General features: G+C 36.6%; 1 long non-coding RNA gene across 2 annotated transcripts; it reads left to right on the top strand.

Moving 5' to 3' along the window:
• Nucleotides 1-2,599: 2,599 nt before the first annotated feature.
• LOC137092830 (uncharacterized) lies at nucleotides 2,600-6,602 on the top strand. Of its 2 annotated transcripts, XR_010908346.1 has the most exons (8): nucleotides 2,600-2,879; nucleotides 3,005-3,073; nucleotides 3,167-3,225; nucleotides 3,568-3,670; nucleotides 4,757-4,860; nucleotides 4,983-5,063; nucleotides 5,195-5,276; nucleotides 6,209-6,602. It is a non-coding gene; the product is annotated as an uncharacterized lncRNA (long non-coding RNA). The 2 variants fall into 2 exon arrangements; XR_010908345.1 differs by having other exon boundaries at nucleotides 2,600-3,073.
• The last annotated feature ends 12,490 nt before the right edge of the window (nucleotides 6,603-19,092 follow it).

The raw sequence follows: 19,092 nt of genomic DNA, 5'->3' as shown, positions 1-19,092 counted from the left end.
CCCATTCATTCAAGCAATAAACTGCCTTATCTGTTGGTATCCATGGTAACTGAGGCCCTTCTTGCCCTAGTTGGTTAAATATAACAAATAATTTGTTATATTTATGTCTGATTTGTCTCAGTCGTTACACTTGAATGTGGGAAAGTTTTATTTTAAAAAGCTAAATTTTGAACAGAAAGCTCAGAAATCATCTTTTTGTCAAAGAAAACCTAGATCAAGTGTATCGCTTCCATCAACACCCTCAAAGCTTCACAGTCCTATCCTATACCTCATCCGGGGTTTACATTTCACTTATAAGGTTATTTACACGCTTTTTAATAGCCCCTTTCACACAGCAATCCTGCTAAATTACTGTAACATTACCATAATGACTTTACCGGCAAATACACAAATATGCTAGTCACACAAGCAACAAGTCATTTTAATTCATAAAATTATACGTTTCAACCACTTGGTGGAATTGAGAGACGCTCCCTTGGGCATTAAGAAAGCGGTAAGCAGTGTAGTGATGGACTACGCTGGAGCAGCTAATGAAAGGTATGGTAATCAGTGATATGCGTTCACATATGGCTTTATTTGAACGTTTCATACCATAAAAAAAGTTGTTAGAATTACATTCTAGTGACGTAATCACTCAGTGACGAAAAAACAAAACAAAACAAACAACAACCCTGATTTGCTTTGTTTTAACCGGTTATTTGAAACTACCTGTCCAAAAGAACCTTTTGCAGAAATTAAATGGACCTCCAATCATTATTAGTAAGGAAGAGACAAATGAATGCTAAACTCTGTAGAATTGAAAAAAAGGCTCTTAAAGAGGAGTCGATTCCCCTCGATGGATTCGATTCCAAACGTTGGAATCATCTCTTGATTCCCAATGCCTTGAAATCGATTCTTTTTGGAACCGATTTCCAGCCCTATGCAACAGCTACAGTATTTTTTTGGAATTTGGAAAGTTAATTCAGGAATCTTTCTCTTTATTTTCCAATAAAAATATTGTCATATCAGCTGAATTAATAATTGAAAAGGAAGCATTGACACTGGTTTGGGCACTTCAGCATTTTGAAGTTTACGTGGGATGAGGGTGGTACGTCTGTTGTGATTTATTGTGATCATAAACCCCTTTTTTGACAACCCTTCAGAACCCTAATCAAAGATTGATGCGATGGTCATTATTCTTATTCGTATTACAAAAAACATAGAACAAAGAACCCCCATATAAAAACATCCGGTGGCCGTCAAAAATCAGAGCAAGGCCTGCTCACGCATGATGACATCTGTCGTGTGGTATCATTCATCTTTAACTTCACGGAACTTCACAAACTGATTCTTTCAGGTCGCATCCCTGGCTACAAACATTTTGATATCAAGTTGCTGCCCTCTCATTACACCATGGCCACAGTTTTTCATGCCTATGAACAGGCAGTTAGGTCAGGAGGTAGGTATTCTTTATAAATGAGCATTTTAGTGCTGAATTAAATAAACATATTGTGCTGAAAAATAACTTGACAATGTGATAATGTAATAAATGTTATTCATTATTAGCGCATCCTTGCTGAGTGAACTTTGGTGAAAGGGTTGTCAGTTATGATAGACTGTAATTGGTAAAGTTTTAAAGTGCATTAATAGTGCCTTAATACCAAATTGAGGAAGTTCTTCCCAAACTTTGTTTTATCAGAACAGCGGGTGGTGAACATTGTGACCTTTCAGCATCTGTGGAAGACAATACATATGCAGAAATGCAGTGCTAAAAAAAAAAAAAAAAAAAAAAAAGCTGGGTCCACACTGTAAAAAATTATTTCGAAAAAAAGTTACCTGGTTGCCTTAAAAGTTTAAAATTAAAATTTTGAGTTAACACAATGAACATTTTTTGAGATTCGACAACTTTTATGAATGTCATTTTTAATAGGGGCCTATAGGACCTTAAAGGTGCAATGTCGTTGCTGCCTATGTGTGGATCAGATTTAATCAAAAAATGGGTCTGGGATGACGTGGGTGAGTACATGGAATTTTATTTTGTGTGAACTAACCCTTAAATCTGGTTTTCTTCAGTAAATTTTAAAGGAAAAAGCATTATTTTTCACATATTTAACTTATATAAAATGTGCTGTTGATTTTGATTGCTTGTCCAGGGTGTTGCTATGCTATTGGCACTGTTTAGAGCATGTTTGGTAAATTTCACGGCCCTTAGAGGAGATATCATTAATTAATTTCTTTCTTTGAGGATGAACATTGTCCTGTTGATATGACGAGAGGTGGCCATCCGCTGCATGACAGAATTCCTTGGGGAACGTACAGGAGATCTCATCAAAGAATTCAACGTATGCAAACTTAATTTCAATATACCAAATGTGTGAATTTAAATACATTATTGTTGGTTACTTAACCATAATAATGTTGACTGGACTTAACTTGTTTGATCAGTATTATAAGATACACAGCAAAATCTCCAGTGTCAAAATCTTGGTGTTAAGGACTCTTAGAGTAAAGAGTTAATTTTCTGGTGTTGAATTAACACTGCTAGTGTAAACCGCACTCTCTGGCAGGTGAACATATTCAGAGTTAAATATCAATAACACTGACAGAGAGTATCACATCCGGGACATTTCGGCAGCGGAACAAGCTCAAGCCTCGAACTTTTTCTCACAGACGCCATTTTCTTTGCCTCGCGATGCGTAACATCAATGAGGGGAAACGCTGATATTGCGTGTTTCATCCTTTGGTTCCATCTCATTTACGTATCCATTTTATAGCATTATATTGTTTTATAACTAGTTATGTGCTGTGCACGGTTAAACAGCTCTCATAGAGGCATTTTCGTTGACGTGATTCGGACGGAGCAGACCAGGCGGGTGCTTTTTCACAGGGAAACGCCATAAGTAAGTGTTTTAGCTCATTTACAATATGTATTTTATAAAATGTTTATTTAACGCGATATTTAAATGCTCTGCACGCTTAAACGAAACAACCTTTCTCACATGCGGCATTTTCTTTGACTCGTGAGTGGTGACATGGAACTGACGACGAGGAGGCGGGTGCACGCCGCTTGCACGTTATGAGGGAAACGACGAAAGTAAGTGTTTAGCCTAATTTGCAACGTGTTTTTTTAATGACGTCGTTTAACGATATCTAACGCTTTTAAAACGCGCCTAAACCTTTCTTACAGACTAGGCTTGTGACGCAGTTGAGACACGGAGTGTGCTTTTAACAGAGAAAACACCTAAAGTAAGTGTTCTACACATATAATAATCTGTATAATTGCTGTATAATTATGTATTTATGTCTTGGAAAAATCACTGGCCTCACTGGTGAAGCAGCATCAAACGGGGGTTTCTAACATTCTTTCTCTTCCCCGTTATAGTTCATTCACCGAAGTGTAATCTTATTGCACTACTTAATCTTTGTGTATGATTTTTATTGGGTAGAATTCCAGATTCAAAGACTCATATTACTAACAAAGGAAAGCTATTTTTTTGCGAAATCAAGTGACAAAGTTTTAGGCAGGATTGTTTTATGAACTTCTAAAAATGTTGACCTAATTTGCTTTTGACCTGTCTCTGTCTTAAGAAGCATCATGTTCATCAGCTGCATCAACATTGATTTTTGACCACCCCCCTGGACTGAAACCAAGGCTGACAGATGACCATGCTTTCTGTTCTGCAGCAAAAAGGTATGTTTAAGGTATAGAAAACTGTAGTGCTTTTCTTGGCAGATTATTGGTAAATATCTTTAAGCACAGATATTGATCAATAATATTTATTTACAATAAAGGACAACTAAGGCAAAACGTGCATGCATCCCTCCATGGATGCTGGATCTTGTACACTAGAGATCAACAGTGTGAGAAAGAAAAAGATCAGTGTCTATGGTGATACACTTTTATGATGATAAATGCACTTTTATAATGGATACCTGCACTTATGATGATAGGATGCACTTTTATGATGATAGATGCACTTTTATGATGGATTGATGCACTTTTATAATGGATACCTGCACTTATGATGATAGATGCACTTTTATGATGATGGATGCACTTTTATGATGATAGATAGATGCACTTTTATGATGGATAGGATGCACTTTTATGATGGATAGATGCACTTTTATGATGGATAGGATGCACTTTTATGATGGATAGATGCACTTTTATGATGATAGATGCACTTTTATGATGGATAGGATGCACTTTTATGATGGATAGGATGCACTTTTATAATGGATAGATGCACTTTTATAATGAATACCTGCACTTATGATGATAGATGCACTTTTATGATGATAGATGCACTTTTATAATGGATACCTGCACTTATGATGATAGATGCACTTTTATGATGGATAGATGCACTTTTATGATGATAGATGCACTTTTATGATGGACAGATGCACTTTTATGATGATAGATGCACTTTTATGATGGATAGGATGCACTTTTATGATGGATAGGATGCACTTTTATGATGGATAGGATGCACTTTTATGATGGATAGGATGCACTTTTATGATGATAGATGCACTTTTATGATGGATAGATGCACTTTTATGATGGATAGATGCACTTATGATGATAGATGCACTTTTATGATGGATAGGATGCACTTTTATGATGATAGATGCACTTTTATGATGGATAGATGCACTTTTATAATGGATAGATGCACTAAAGTCTGTGTTTAAAACTAATGAAACGTGTATACTTTAAGACTGTTTAAAGTATTTCTTCATCCTCAAACTATATTTTGCTCGTTGCCAGCACACCTACCATATGACTGAAAAACAGAAGAACAACTCCACAAACTGCAGACCAATACCCTTGAAAGTGTCACTATTATTGGAGGACCAATACTTTTAGAATGGGTAAGTCATTCTTTCAGACTAAATATTTATGCAAAATGTAGGCTAATTATCACTAACTTTTGGTTAACGTTTGGATATGCCTTCATGTTTAAATGTATTGTTTTTGCTGTTTGTGTTTTTAGGAGAATTTCTATGATGCAGCAAGTAAAGGGTACCTGGCTTGGTGTTTGAAGGCTGTACAGACTAGAACCTGTCTGGAGATGGTACGATTTAACATATAACATGAGAGAATCATGGCCACAAACATCACATTTGTTGGTATTTGGCTAATAGAATTGAGTCAAACTAATTGTTTTCATGATTTGACAGGTATATATTTTCTGTTTGATTTTAGACTCAACAGATTGGGAAATCACCTGCCCCCAACATCACAAAGTCAGGAAGAAGGGAACAAAAATCATTCCAGCAGATGACTAGTAAGTGAGATTTCTTAAGGGTTAGTTCACCCAAAAATGAAAATTCTGTCATCATTTACTCACCCTTTTGTCGTTGGACACCCTTAAGACCTCCATTCATCTTCAGACACAGATGAAGATATTAGTGTTGAAATCCGATGGCTCAGAAAGGCCTTCATTGACACCTATATCATTTCCTCTCTCAAGACCCATAAAGGCACTAAAGATGTCGTTACAAAGCCCATCTCACTACAGTGGCTCTACAATCATTTTCTGAGGTGACGAGAATAGTTTTTGTGCGTAAAAAAAACTAAATAACGGCATGGCAGATTTCAAAACACCGCTTCATTAAGCCTCGGCGCATTTTGAATCATAGACAGTCCATGCAACTACCACTTTCAAGCCACAGAAATATATAAAGGTACATCATTAAAGTACTCCATGCAACTCCAGTGTTTTAACATACATTTTCATTAAACTATGCAAATGCCGTGTTTGCAAAATATATTTATATATATATATATATATTATAAATGGGGTTGAGATTTTTTGAGCAAATAAAGCACTTGTTTCATAAAAATGAGGTTAAACCCATGGAGTCACATAGATCACTTATGATTTCCTTTGTACCTTTCTAGGCTTTGGAAGTGGAGGCTGAATAGGCTGTAAATGAAAGGACAGAAATTTCTTAGATATTATTAAAAATATGGAAAAAAAGATGAAAAAAAGTCTTACGGGTTAAGAACAACATGAGGGTGAGTAATTTAATAACAGAAGTAACTTGGGTGAAGTAAGCCTTTAATGTACTTGGAAATCAGTCAATTCTAACCAAAATAGTTTATTGGTTGAGTCACCAAAGTCCAAGATGATTGAACTTTTTGCACCATAAACTTACTGTATTTATAAAATACAACTAGAATTAATTGTAATTGGTCTGGTATTGTGTTGTTTAGGGAACCAGGATTCCAGAGAGTTGGATCTACACAGCTTTTCCTGTTCTGCATATGAAACCACAACTGAACTGCACTGTTAGCAACTGGACACAACTGATCCACAGATATCCTGTGACTGTTTTTTCATCTGCTGAATGTTGTGTTGACTCAAGTACTGCTGTTCTGTTGCAAAGTTGAAGGTACTGAACCAACTTCACTGACACAGGACATATATTCACTGACATGCAGGACTTGAAGTATTACACACTTATAAGCAGCTTTAATAGCTTATGAAAGAAATGCATATATTATGCCTTCATCATTTATTTTAAAAGTTAACCTTCTGTGATGTAAATGGACTTGCTTGTAAATAAAGAACTAGTTTAAAACAACTTTTTGCATTCTTTATTTTTTACTTTACAATGAACAGCGTGTGTGTGTGTGTGTGTATGCATGTATGTGTATATATATATATATATATATATATATATATATATATATATATATATATATATATATATATATATATAGACTGATTTCCATTTTTCTGAAGTGTTAGGTCAACACCAGAACAGTGTAGAATTTTAACTCTGCCAGTGTTTTCTACAAAGCTGCACTTAACTCTGTAACAGTGTTGTTGTTATCTGCATTGGTGTTAATATTTTACTCTATTAGAGTTTATTGTAACACCGAGTTGGGTGTTGTGAGAGGCAACACTTTTAAAAGTGTTGAATTAACACTTTGCGGGTGGTTCCCATATATACACTTTTAAAGTGTTGAAATTAACTCTATTGGTGTTGATTTCCGGATTTCAAATTTACTGTGTACAAATAGAGTTCCAGATTTTCTCTTTTAATCAGTATTTCTTAGGTTATGAGTCTCACTGCTGTTTATGATTGCAGGAAAATGAAGAACAGTCAGGAATTGAACAGCTTGTGATGGCAGTAATTGTGACCAGGACAGGAGCTAAAAGTGACAGTCCAAATGACACTGGAATTGTTATCAAATGCTTGGAAGTTCTCATAGGCCTTGAAGTTGCAGTTCTGATGGTAAAGTTCACACTGAGAATACAAAATTTGTGACTTGTTGGCAATAAAATGAGTTTGTAATTCATCTTTGATGTCTGTCTGTTATTCATACCTGCAATCAGATTTAATTAAATGATTTTAATTAACCCACTCATTAAAAATAATAATACCAACTTAAATTGTGTTAAATCAAAATAATTCAAAATAATTCCAATAAGTAGTATCCATTATTAAAGTCAGGTTTTTGTCCAAGAAAACCAATATTTTTGTTTAAATTTTACTTAATTATTTTGTGTGATGTTTGCAGTTACTCATTTTGAATGGTTGATTTTTAATGTGCTCATTTGATTAATTCTAACTCAATTTTTAAGTGTTGTTGAATTTAATTAATAACATTGTTTGTAATCTGTTGCCACAATTGTATTGAGTAGATATAGGGTATTATTTTTTACAGTGAGGGCTTAGATTAAGCCAGGATTAGGCTTTAGTTCAATTAGGACCTTTAAGTAGCTTTTATAAATGTGTCTTAGATAAAATTAAAATAAAAACATTATTGTGTGCATCTTGAGATAAAACAATGGCACTGACATATTTTAAAATTTAAAACAGCTCAAACATGATTTCTAGCCTGGGACTGCTTAAGCCTTGCCTGTGAAACCGGGGGATAGACTTTTCTGTTAGAATAAGGGAAGCTTCCATGTTTTTTTCTAGAAAAAGTTTTTTTTCTTGGTTGTGCTTACGGGGCGTAGTATAACATGTCTTAATACTTTTTTTTAAAACCTTATTTTTCTTATATTTTACCTTTATTCCGCACCGCTGTCTCCACTGTCATTTGAACAGCTCGATTGCTTCCTGCTTCTATGAAGCTCATCCCTCTGAAAAACGCAATGGTCTTAGATTGGTTTGATGGCCAATTGTAGTTTCATGTATTTTTATTGGCTGAAGTGCCAAGCACAGTATTTCCAGGAACGTCAGGCCCCTCACCATTATGGGCAGAATTCACATCTGCGGTGACTAGCAAGGGTTTATGATGTCACCAACCCAGGAAGAAGCTCGTTGTAGTCCAAACCGGCCGTTTTTGTAGGCAATAAACTGCCATAACTTTAAAAGACAATATGTCTGTTTGCATTGAACTTTCAGCGCTGTAACTTTGCAGATACTGTTTATGCTCAAGCAGCAACATTACGCACTAACTAAAGTTTAAAAAGTTCAATCGCATGCAACCACCCCTTTAATATTTTAATATAAAACAGCTCTAAATCAATATATTTATCGTTAAAGAAAAGAAACTGTATATTTCTTATTTTACACCATGTTTAAAATATAAACTCTTCACTTAAAGGCCTCAGAAAATGAAGTCAAAAGGACAAACAAGAACTGATCGAAAACTAGCAATATTAATTCATTGTCAGATTCATTGCTCCTCCCCCAGGAGCTCAAAACCACCTCAACAATAATGTATTAGGATTTGGCCAGGAAAGAGGATTCTCCAGCACTCCAACATCCTCAGAGTTTGATGTAAAAAACAGCAGCATGTAGAAAACAGCGGGTGAGAAATCAGGACATCTAAATGGGGAGGGAGAACATAAAAGGACAGTAAATGGGATAGAAATCGCTTGGCAGCACAGGACGGCACTTCTTAGGTAGAGTCTCCTGGAATATAATGGCTACCAGAGAGGAATAAAAGATTGAAATTTTGTGTTTTAACACCATCAAAAGCTTTTTCATTTTCATTTTTTTTTTTTTTTTTTTTGAGAGCTACTTCTCCTAGCATGACATCAGCAGTAGAAGAGGTAATGCTGAGTGTCAAAGAGAGCTTTTATAGCTTTGAAGAAGCCATCTTGCTGCTGACAATATTTACATAGCCCCCCTGCAGTTCTCTAAACTGAACAATGTTACAACGCTGTTCATATTTCAGGGTAATTAATTTCACCACCTGGCAGACAGAAATAATAAAAGTGAAATGTATTGACCCGTTTTATTTTCTTGATGCAGGAGAGAAGAGGCACTGCAGTTTGTAAATAAACAAGGATTTGTTATTATAAGTAGAAAAGACTGATAATGGGCTTCTCATCACATCTTAACTAGGTAGCTGCTCGCATCTCGGCCTGCCTGACAGATATTTCTTGCTGGATGAAGGGACCACCACCTTCAACTCAACCTTACTAAGACAGAACTGCTTGTGATGTCAGCCAACCCAAAGCTTTATCAAAATGCAGCTAGGTTTGTCAACCACAAGTCTATCTATGAGAGCCAGGAAACTTGGAGTGATTGATAAGTTTAACTTCACAGAACACATTGCTAGAATCCTGCAAATTCAGAATCTGGTCCTGCAGAATCTGGTCTGAGGTTAACTAATGACGTTCGTGTGTTTTTACATTCAAAAACATCCTCAAAACTAGTGTAGAAAATAGCCTGTTACTTATTGGTTCTCTCCAAAATGCTGGGTTTTGATGGGCGTGCAGCACTGGATACTTCACAGTGGGTGACTGAAGAGACTGAACTGAACAGAATTAGTGCCAATGATGAGTACTTCAGTACAGTCGAGGAGTACAGTCTTACTGCTATTCAGTCTGAGGCAGTTGGTAAGACAGGCAGGTGGAAGAATGGAATTAGGGTTTGTAGATACATAAAGTTGTGCATCATCAGCATAACAGTGGAATTTAATGCTAATTTTGAAGAAAATATTACCAAAGTGGGAGGAGATAAATTAGGAACAATAACGGACATAGGACAGAACCTTGGTGGACACTACAACTAACAGAAGAAGATTTTTAGTTGTACAAACTGTGCACGGTTTGAAATATATGAAGTGAACCAGGCATAAGAAATACCAGTTATACCAATAGCAGATAAACAATTCAACTGAATATTGTGTGAAATTTTATCAAAGGCTGCACTTAAGTCAAGCAAAACATGAATAGATAAGGACATGCCATCAGCTGCTTACTAAGATTTCTGTACTAGGGGAGCTCGGGGCACGACCTAATGAAGGGTTAGTTGGAACCAGCATTGTTTAAAATTTTCCACACATTCCAGGATGATGGAACTTTGTGTATTTACTAGTTGCCATATCAACATTATTTAGTGCCAAAATTGCTCCACATTTAAAAAAAAAAAAAAACTCTATTACTGAATTGTTGTTGTTTTTTTTATCATAGCAAAAGTAAAAGCTTTAAGTTTATTTTTCATCTCTGTTTTTTGTGTTTATTTAAAATAAGACAAATCTGATATTATTGTAATATTATATTTAACAATTGAGATCATTATTTAATGCTTATCTAACTAGCAGAAGACACACGCTGTGGTTTAAATCCCAGTTGTGCAGGTGGGATGTCTAAAAAAACAGTTCAGGCCCTTCATAGATACGACACAATTAAATTATGTTCACTTTACTTAAGCATATCTAATTTTGAAAAAAAAAATGATTTTAATTGTGTTCAGTCAACCCGTATATATTTAAAACTGAAGTTTACCTAATTAATTTGTGTTAAAACTACATCAAATATTTGTGTTGACATAACTGGGCAGTGGATCTGTAATTCCCAGAATGCTTTACAAGGGACTAAATTATGAGAGTAAATTTAGAGATTAAAGTGTTAATTTATGGTTTTCTGTAAAGGGAAAGATGTTGTTAGTTAATGCTAGTGTTTAATGTTCAGTTATGTTGGACATTTAGAAGAGTTTCTGTAATGTTTTTGAATTTCTTCGGTTACCATTTTGCTGAAGAGCGGTGCCTTGACTTAGGGTTTGGGCACTCAGTGATCTAAAGTTAGGCGATACATCACCCTTTTCTTAAATTTTCATTATATACACTGTGTATGATGATAAAAGTATGACACATTCAAAAAAGTCATGTTATAAGTATAAAAATATAACAAACTGTATTTGATAAAATTGAGTTGGACCAGCTCAATTACATTGTCCAAAACTGAATTTGACCAACTCAACTACATTTCATTGCATGAATTAGATTTTTATTATTTGGGGCTACACATATTTATTGGATGGAAAACCTGCCCTCAATTAAATTGAGTTTGTCCAATGAGTTATTTTCTGCGTTACAATGAGCCCCTATATTAGAATTACGTGATTCTATACTTTTATGAATTCTTTTTAGAAACCACGAGAAAAGGGTGAATAAAGACTGATAGTCAATGTTCAGAAATTATTCATTATTATTTTATGTCTTGAACTATGCTGTACAGCTTTATTTTATTTAGCAATGTGTTTGTTGTCAAACTCAAATTTTTTTAATTTTATTGATAAAAATGCCATTTATTTTAAAAAGGTAATAATTGCACTTTATTGACAACATGTGAAGTAGCGAGACCTACTCAGCATCTGGATATAAGAGGTTGTGAAATACAAACAAACCCAGGAGGACACATGTGATTCAAATCTAAAATGTCCTTTTCTTGCTTCCAGATGTCAACCAAGCAGAAGTCAAACTTACAATCATCAATGATGTCTCTGATGAGGAGACCCCATAGACTGTAAAAAAATATGGACGTAGTGTCCGTGACGTCACCCATAGGATTCTGATAAGCCGTTCTGAAGCTTAAAGTATGGACGAGCTGGGCGTTGCCATCTTGTGAGCGAGTCATCGCGTGTCACTCCCCGATAACAGAAAATGGGCAAAAAGGCGGGATGTGCGCGGAGCTGAGGTGACGCAGTAACTATAGACGGCGGATAAATGGCTATCCACTTGTAACCACGCCCTTAATTATGCAGAACTTTAAGGCTTTTTTAAAACGTAAACGAATGAGTTCAAAAATCAGCCCCCTCAGAGTTGTCATGAAGATCAAAATTAGCCTTATAAGCCAAAACCACAATTTGTACCAGGCTGTAAACATGTTTTTTTCTGCTTTAAAGTTGAGAATTTTAACATGGGGCTCAATGAGATTCTGCTCCCTTCTGGAGCCTGTCCCTAGTGGCCAGTTGAGGAATTGCAGTTTACATTACTTCCGTATTGGCTTCAAGAGAGATCGCGGGAGGTTGCCGCTTGGGAGACCCTAGTCGGAAAGTGAATGGATGTCTAAGTTAGAGGACAACTCCAGTGAAAAATGATAGGGGTAATAAACACATGGTTACCGAGTAGATCATTCTCTGGGATGCGTTTTCATGAAAAATATCAAAAAAATAAAATAAAATACTCTGAACCCCAAGTGGATTTACACAAACTGAGACAGTCAAAAAGCATTAGGTTGTGCCCCACTCTCCCCTATGCGTAGAACCAAACCCTGACTGAAAACACTCATTTAAGTCATTATTACTAAGATGAGCTTGGACCTGTGCTGCCACTGCTTTTGCAAGAATTTTAGCAATAAAAGGAAGATTTGAAATGGGAAGGAAATTATATAAATTGTTAGGGTCTGCACCAGGTTTCTTAAGGACTGGGATTGTAGCAGCTTTTTTAAAAGATGATGGAACAATTTGCGGAGCGGATAGGAATGCATAATGCGAGTTATGAGATTAGAAAGAGAAGGAGAACAGTCCTTTACCAAATGATTTGGTATAGGATTTGTGAATGAGATGAGAAATTTCTTGTTCAGATGTCTAGACAAAAGAAGAAAGAAAAGTGAGGGGAGAATCAATTGGGACACTGTATTGTGAAACACAAGTAAGGGGCTAGCCAAAGAGGCCAACTGATGATGGATGGCAGTTATTTTGTCATTTAAAAAAGACATACATTTATTACATTGAGCAGTGCAGTACAGGTGCGCAGGAAGTGTCAGGAGGTTTCAAAATATGATTTAGACTGGAGAACAGGCTTTAGTGTTACCATCTCCAAACTCAATTACATGTGAATAAAAAATAATTTTAGGCAGCAGCAGCAGTATCTTTATAAAGGTGAACATGTTCACTATACCGCTCTGTGTGCCATAAGTACAATTCATTTATAAAGGCGTTCAAAGCGTAAACCTGGCTGCTTTTGAGCTAGTGTTGTTCAGGAGCACACCAGGACACAGAGTGATTGAATGATACAGTCCAAGTTTTAAGAGGTGCTAGAGTATTAAGGAGCTGATGTTATTCACTATTACCGTATAAAAGGAGACCAAATTGGAAATTTGATCCCCTAGAGGTGTATTCAACAAACACTTACAGAGTAGTTGTCTCAGTCAATCGATGCTTCACCTCTAGCCTAATGCTACAAACACACGAGCCTATATACCGCGCTGGCCACGCCCCCAACAAATGCAGACACGTGGCAATGACCAAACAAAGGCTAACTCATCCACACCCACACACACTGCGAGAATACACCAAAACCACTAATACACACCACTGCTCTACACAGACACACTTATCTAACAACAAACGTACAATCACATGAGAAAAGTTACAAACACTTACAGAGTAGTTGTCTCTCAGTCAATCGATGCTTCACCTCTACTAAATTGTCAGGAGAAGTGAGTGGTCACTGTGTGGAAGATCAGTGATTGCAGCAGTCAAGACTGAGGGGTTGATATTTTTTTATATTTCCGAAATGCCATTAAAGGTGGGGTAAGTGTTATTTTAAAAACATTTTAACAAAACGGACTCGTGCCGAGTCCAATAACAAACTTGTAGCCAATCAGCATGTAAGGGGCGTGTCTACTAATGATGGTGAGAAGAGAACGCTGAGGCTCCGTGCACGTCATTATTCAAAACACACGACACACATGACGGACATTAGCCGAGAACTAATATATGCTGGATTTTGCTTGAATATGCTTGTGTGTCATGTTCGTTTGTTTGTTCATTTGCGATTGTATTGTTGCTCAGCGATGATAAAGACCCATTCATTTCCACACCGTATGGAGATTCTAAATCTCCTCACTGTCAGTTTCAATCGTTATCTTACAAAATGTGTCCGACAAGTTAGATACTATACTCCTAATATATGTTTGATTCCTCTTTTCATGATCTATATAACCCTAATCCGGTCAGCTGTGCTCGTGTAGTATGGAGTTGTTTGAGAACTGTTTCTTTTGTGATCGCTATAACTTTTTAATCTTGTCATAATTGTAATATGTTCATTACTTCCGTGCTTGTGTACTATCGATTTGTCATGAGAACGATTTGTGATTTTGTGATTCGTATGGCTCTAATCCGGTCATAATTGTAATATGTCGTTAGTTGGACTAGATGGCTAGACAAAAGAAGAAAGAAAAGTGAGGGGAGAATCAATTGTGACACTGGATTGTGAAACACAAGTGAGGGGTAGCCGAAGAGGCCAACTGTTGTTGGATGGCGGTTGTTGTCATTTAAAAAAAAAAATACATTTATTACATTGAGCAGTGCAGTACAGGTGCACAGGAAGTGTCAGGAGGCTTCAAAATACGATTATTGAGTTGTTCATGAGAACGGTTTGTTTTTGTGATGGAAGGGGTGACTTTTTCATTGACTTTTTCAACAACAACAAAAAAAAACAATGTATGTGTGGGGCGGAGCTATCAAAATAGAGACCCTTTTGGGGGCAGGGGCGTGATTGTTTTGGTGATTTGAAATATCCACAACGGTTACCAGAAAAAAAAAAAAAAATTGGATTTGGAAAGTATAGCATTTACAATAAAAGAAAATCTATTTATTTTCAGATATGGTATTGCAGCTGCAGTACACTCCAAAGGTGTAATACCTGAACAGCAGAAATGTTCCAGATTGTGGCCTTTAGAGTGGTTTGGGAAGTCCACATATTGCTGGAGACCAGTACTGTCTAGGCAGGAAATGTAATCATTTTTAAGTGAGTTAGTCGTATTGTCCACATGAATGTGAATTCAACCAGTAGAATAATGTTAGTTGAAAAGGTACACAGAGAGGTTAAGAATACACCAAATTCATCTAAAAATGTATTGCAATATTTAAAAAAAAACAGCCAATAGCCTACTGTGGGTGTTGGACCTCTGATAAGTAAAGCAGCAGATTAAAAATAAGCATACACTGGTACAGTCAGCGGAGATGCTTTATAGATCGAGTTGTGAAGTAGCGAGACCTACTCCGCATCTGGATATACGAGGTTGTTAAATATAAACCAACCTAGGACGACGTGTGATTCAACTCTCCAGGTGTCAACCAAGCTGAAGTCAAACTTATGATCAATGATGTCTCTGATGAGGAGACCTAGTTGGAAAGTGAACGGATGTGGAGAAGTTAAAGGACAACTCCAGTGAAAAGTGATCCTAGGGGTAATTAACACATCGTCACCCAGTAGATCATTCTCTGGGATGCGTTTTCATGAAAATCGAGTTTTATCTCTAAAACAGATTAGCTTATAACGCTAGTATATGGGGCATATAATAAGTAAAATTAAATTAGTTAATAGTTAGTTGTGGCTCAAAATATCCTCACACTAACATGGTAGCACAATGAGGTTCCCTACATGCAAACCGAAGCATTGAGAACTTTGTAAGTGTACAAACAATTTAATAAGAAGAGACTTTATAAAGACAGTACATTACCGTTTAAAGAGCCATCTTAGGAAACAGTCTCGAAGAGTCGAGCCACGAATGCTGTGCTAGTGAGCTGGTCGATAGGAATTAAGTTTGTGAAATCGAATTACATGGAAATGCATGAATTATATCTGTTTATTTAAATATATGGTTGACCTACTACAAGGGAAGAAGGTGTCCCATATGAGATTCCAAGTCACACTTCATCGCTTAGCACAGCGCTCGCGGCTCGCGTAATGTGCTGTCTTAATAAAATATCTTCTTATTAAACTGTTTGTACACTTACAATGCTTCGGTTTGTATGTAGGGACCCTCATTGTGCTACCACGTTAGTGTGAGGCTATTTTGAGCCTTGTTAGTGGTATTAACTAGCGATTTAATTGTACTTATTATATACCCATAGACAAGCGTTATAAGCTAATCTGTTTCTAAACATAAAACTCTTTACATTCGATTTTCATGAAAATGCATCCCAACGAATGATCTACTCGGTAACCATGTGTTAATACCCCCTACTTTTCACCTGAGTTTTCCTTTAATTTCCACCCAGCGGAGAGCTAGCAAATCTGGCTACGCTAGTTAGCATGCTCTGGTCAACAGTCCGCTGTGCATTCCTTGCTGCTCGGGGAGCCGATGTCCAAAAAGATTGTATAGCCATTGAGTCATCGTACCTGAAACCTTGTTGAGATGTATTTCGGAATGAGGAGGCCATGAACTATATCCTAAAAGAGGTAGAGTGAAGGTGGATGCTCGACAGTGTAGCACTGCAGCCGGTGAAGTTCAGTCGCTGTATACAGAAACAACGAAGTCGCTGAGGGGAACAATGATAATCCAAAGTAATCCAAATGATGATGATACGTGTGAAAGGATGGTAAATCCGCATCGTGCCAGTCCACAGCAGAGTTTAGCTGGAGTAAAGAATATAAAATGATAAAATAGGTCTTTAACAAGAAGTTAAAAATAAAAAAAACACCAGAGAGCAGCGGCAGCCAAAATGCGCCAGTATTCGCTTAACAGTAAGCTTTCCCACAGATTCCTGTAGATGTATATAACCCTTGTTATCACCCCTAAAAATAAGTATTGTAGAGTGCACTTTTGCACTTTATAATTAAGTAAACATTGCTGAGGTTGCTAAAAAGATCCTTCATACTTCTTTTATATATCTAGTCAGTCCAGCTATCACCATTCTTTTGCATTGTCATCATTTTTGCTTGACAGTCCTCCTTTAGGCTGTGAAAACAATTACAAACAGTACCTCAAACTTGTCAGCCGAAAGTATCTATCTTCCCCTTCACTCCCTCCCTCCTCTTCTGTCCCAGAAGTCCATGCCTCATCCTCCTACATGGTCCTTCTAGTTGTAGATAATGAGCTGGGATTGAGGCAGAATAACTGTTGTGGAGTTTGAATCCTCATGCCTGAAAGCGGATGTTGCTCTATCTGCCTCTCCTAGTACTCCATGTTGCCTTGACTACTGCTTTAGAGTTATTGTCAGTGTGGGGGAATTAAAAAGAAAGAGTTCTTTGTTCAAAATCAGCCGTTTCCAATGTGGGTGACTTACAGTGAGATCAAACGTCAGCAGGCAGAAGTACAGCTGAGGCAACTGAAGGGAGAAACATTTCCCTCACAGACTACAGGCAAATTTGCTGCAGACGAAGAAAAAAGAGGACACAAAACACAATTCAGAAATACATGCATCATCGCAAGAGCTAATCAACGGGTATTTGTGTGCATGCCAAAATTTCACAAAAGTAAGAATGATCACTGAGCTTTAAACATAACTAGCTGGTTTTAATTGATATTTTAAATCTGGCAACATCTTCACTAAAAAGACTTAGTAGGCTTCTTGTTTATTGAGCTTCATTTTACAAGCCTATAATTGTATTACTAACAGCGATGTTACGAGACCATTATCACTGCAACATTAATTTGCAATGTGAAAACATACTAGCTTAGAGCGAATGAGGATCAATTCTGAATGTTATCGGCTCTGTTTTACGTCACTACAGAGCTACTTTTATGGCCTACCCGCTTTTCACCTCAGGCAAAATAACAGCACCCCCTCTAATATTGGCTCCCAGTTCCCTTGTATTATTCATTGTGCTCTCATCATACCTGAATTGAACATTTTTGTTCTTCATAGGGGTACAAGAGGGAACATGACATTTGGAGCACATCCCTTAAGTGGGAAGCAGGGGAATCGTTCAGCCCACTGAGCAGCACCTTAGCTTCTGAAGAGCCGTTACAAACCATTAGAACAAAATAGAGGATACAAGATATAACGACTGGTAAGAAAACGTCAGGTGATATCAAAATTACCTTTTTTAAACAAGATAACAAGCTGAAATGGTAAACACTAGGGGTGTGACAAGACGGTTAGCTCTCAAGACGAGACGAGACACAAGATGGGGTTCACGAGAACACAGTATTTTTACTATCTTTTTAAATCCTCAGTGACAAAATACGTAACTAAAAATAATCTGCAGTTGCATTGTAATGTTTTAACTCATCTTGTAATGAAAGTCTTTTCAGTTCTACTTTCTGAGTATGAATTATATGCAGTAAAAGACAACAATACTCAAGCACTATAAAAGGTTTTACCGCAACTCAACTGACTGGCTTCTCTCCTGTATGATTTTACACGAGTCTTTTCAGACCTTACAACGGTACATGATTTATGAGCTTCTGCAACTTTTGACCTCCTAACTGCACTCCTTGTCACAAATTGATCATATAAATAAAACAGTATGTTTTCGCTTAGACTTATTGAGTGCAAACAATAAGTGCAACCATAATCAAAGTACTATATCAATGTTCAAAGTGCAAATAGAGACCAACATTTTCTTCAAGCGTTATGCAGAGAGCTAAGAGATGGTTACAACTACACAGCCCAGTCTAAGATAGCTTTGGAAATATTTGCATGCATCAGGGAGCCACTTTCAAAATGCAGGGTAGTGTTGTGTACAAAGTATGCCTTTATCCACATAAAAGATAATTTGTATAGCCTATCGTGTTTTTACCATACTTCCACATTCAAAAAGCAGAAGCAAATAGTAGCATACTATGGCAGTGCATAGCACAAGATTGTTGTACTTTATTGACGTATAGGCTACAGTTCGTAAAATACTCTAGCTAAACCAAACTTTCTCAAACTTTTTGGGGCTGTAGACCTCATATAAGGCAGAACATTATCCATGAATAATTTTTAAATTAGCCTATAACAGCGATTAAACCCAAAGTTAGAGAAACTTTGTGGGAGAAAAATATGTTTTGAATGGAATTGAAGTGAAAAAAATGTATGTCTATAAAAAGCAAAACAAAAGTGGAAGCATAATGTAAATGTAGCTGTGTCATATTCAATCCTAAGTTCACCTTCATGGCAATACCAGACAAGACAGCTTTTCACCTCAACGTCACATTTTAATCTCATAAGATCTTGGCACACCCT

Source organism: Pseudorasbora parva, chromosome 11, assembly GCF_024679245.1.
Source record: "Pseudorasbora parva isolate DD20220531a chromosome 11, ASM2467924v1, whole genome shotgun sequence".
Lineage (NCBI taxonomy): Eukaryota > Metazoa > Chordata > Actinopteri > Cypriniformes > Gobionidae > Pseudorasbora > Pseudorasbora parva.
The sequence above is the reverse complement of the archived record's forward strand: the minus strand, read 5'-3'. Positions and strand labels throughout refer to the sequence as shown.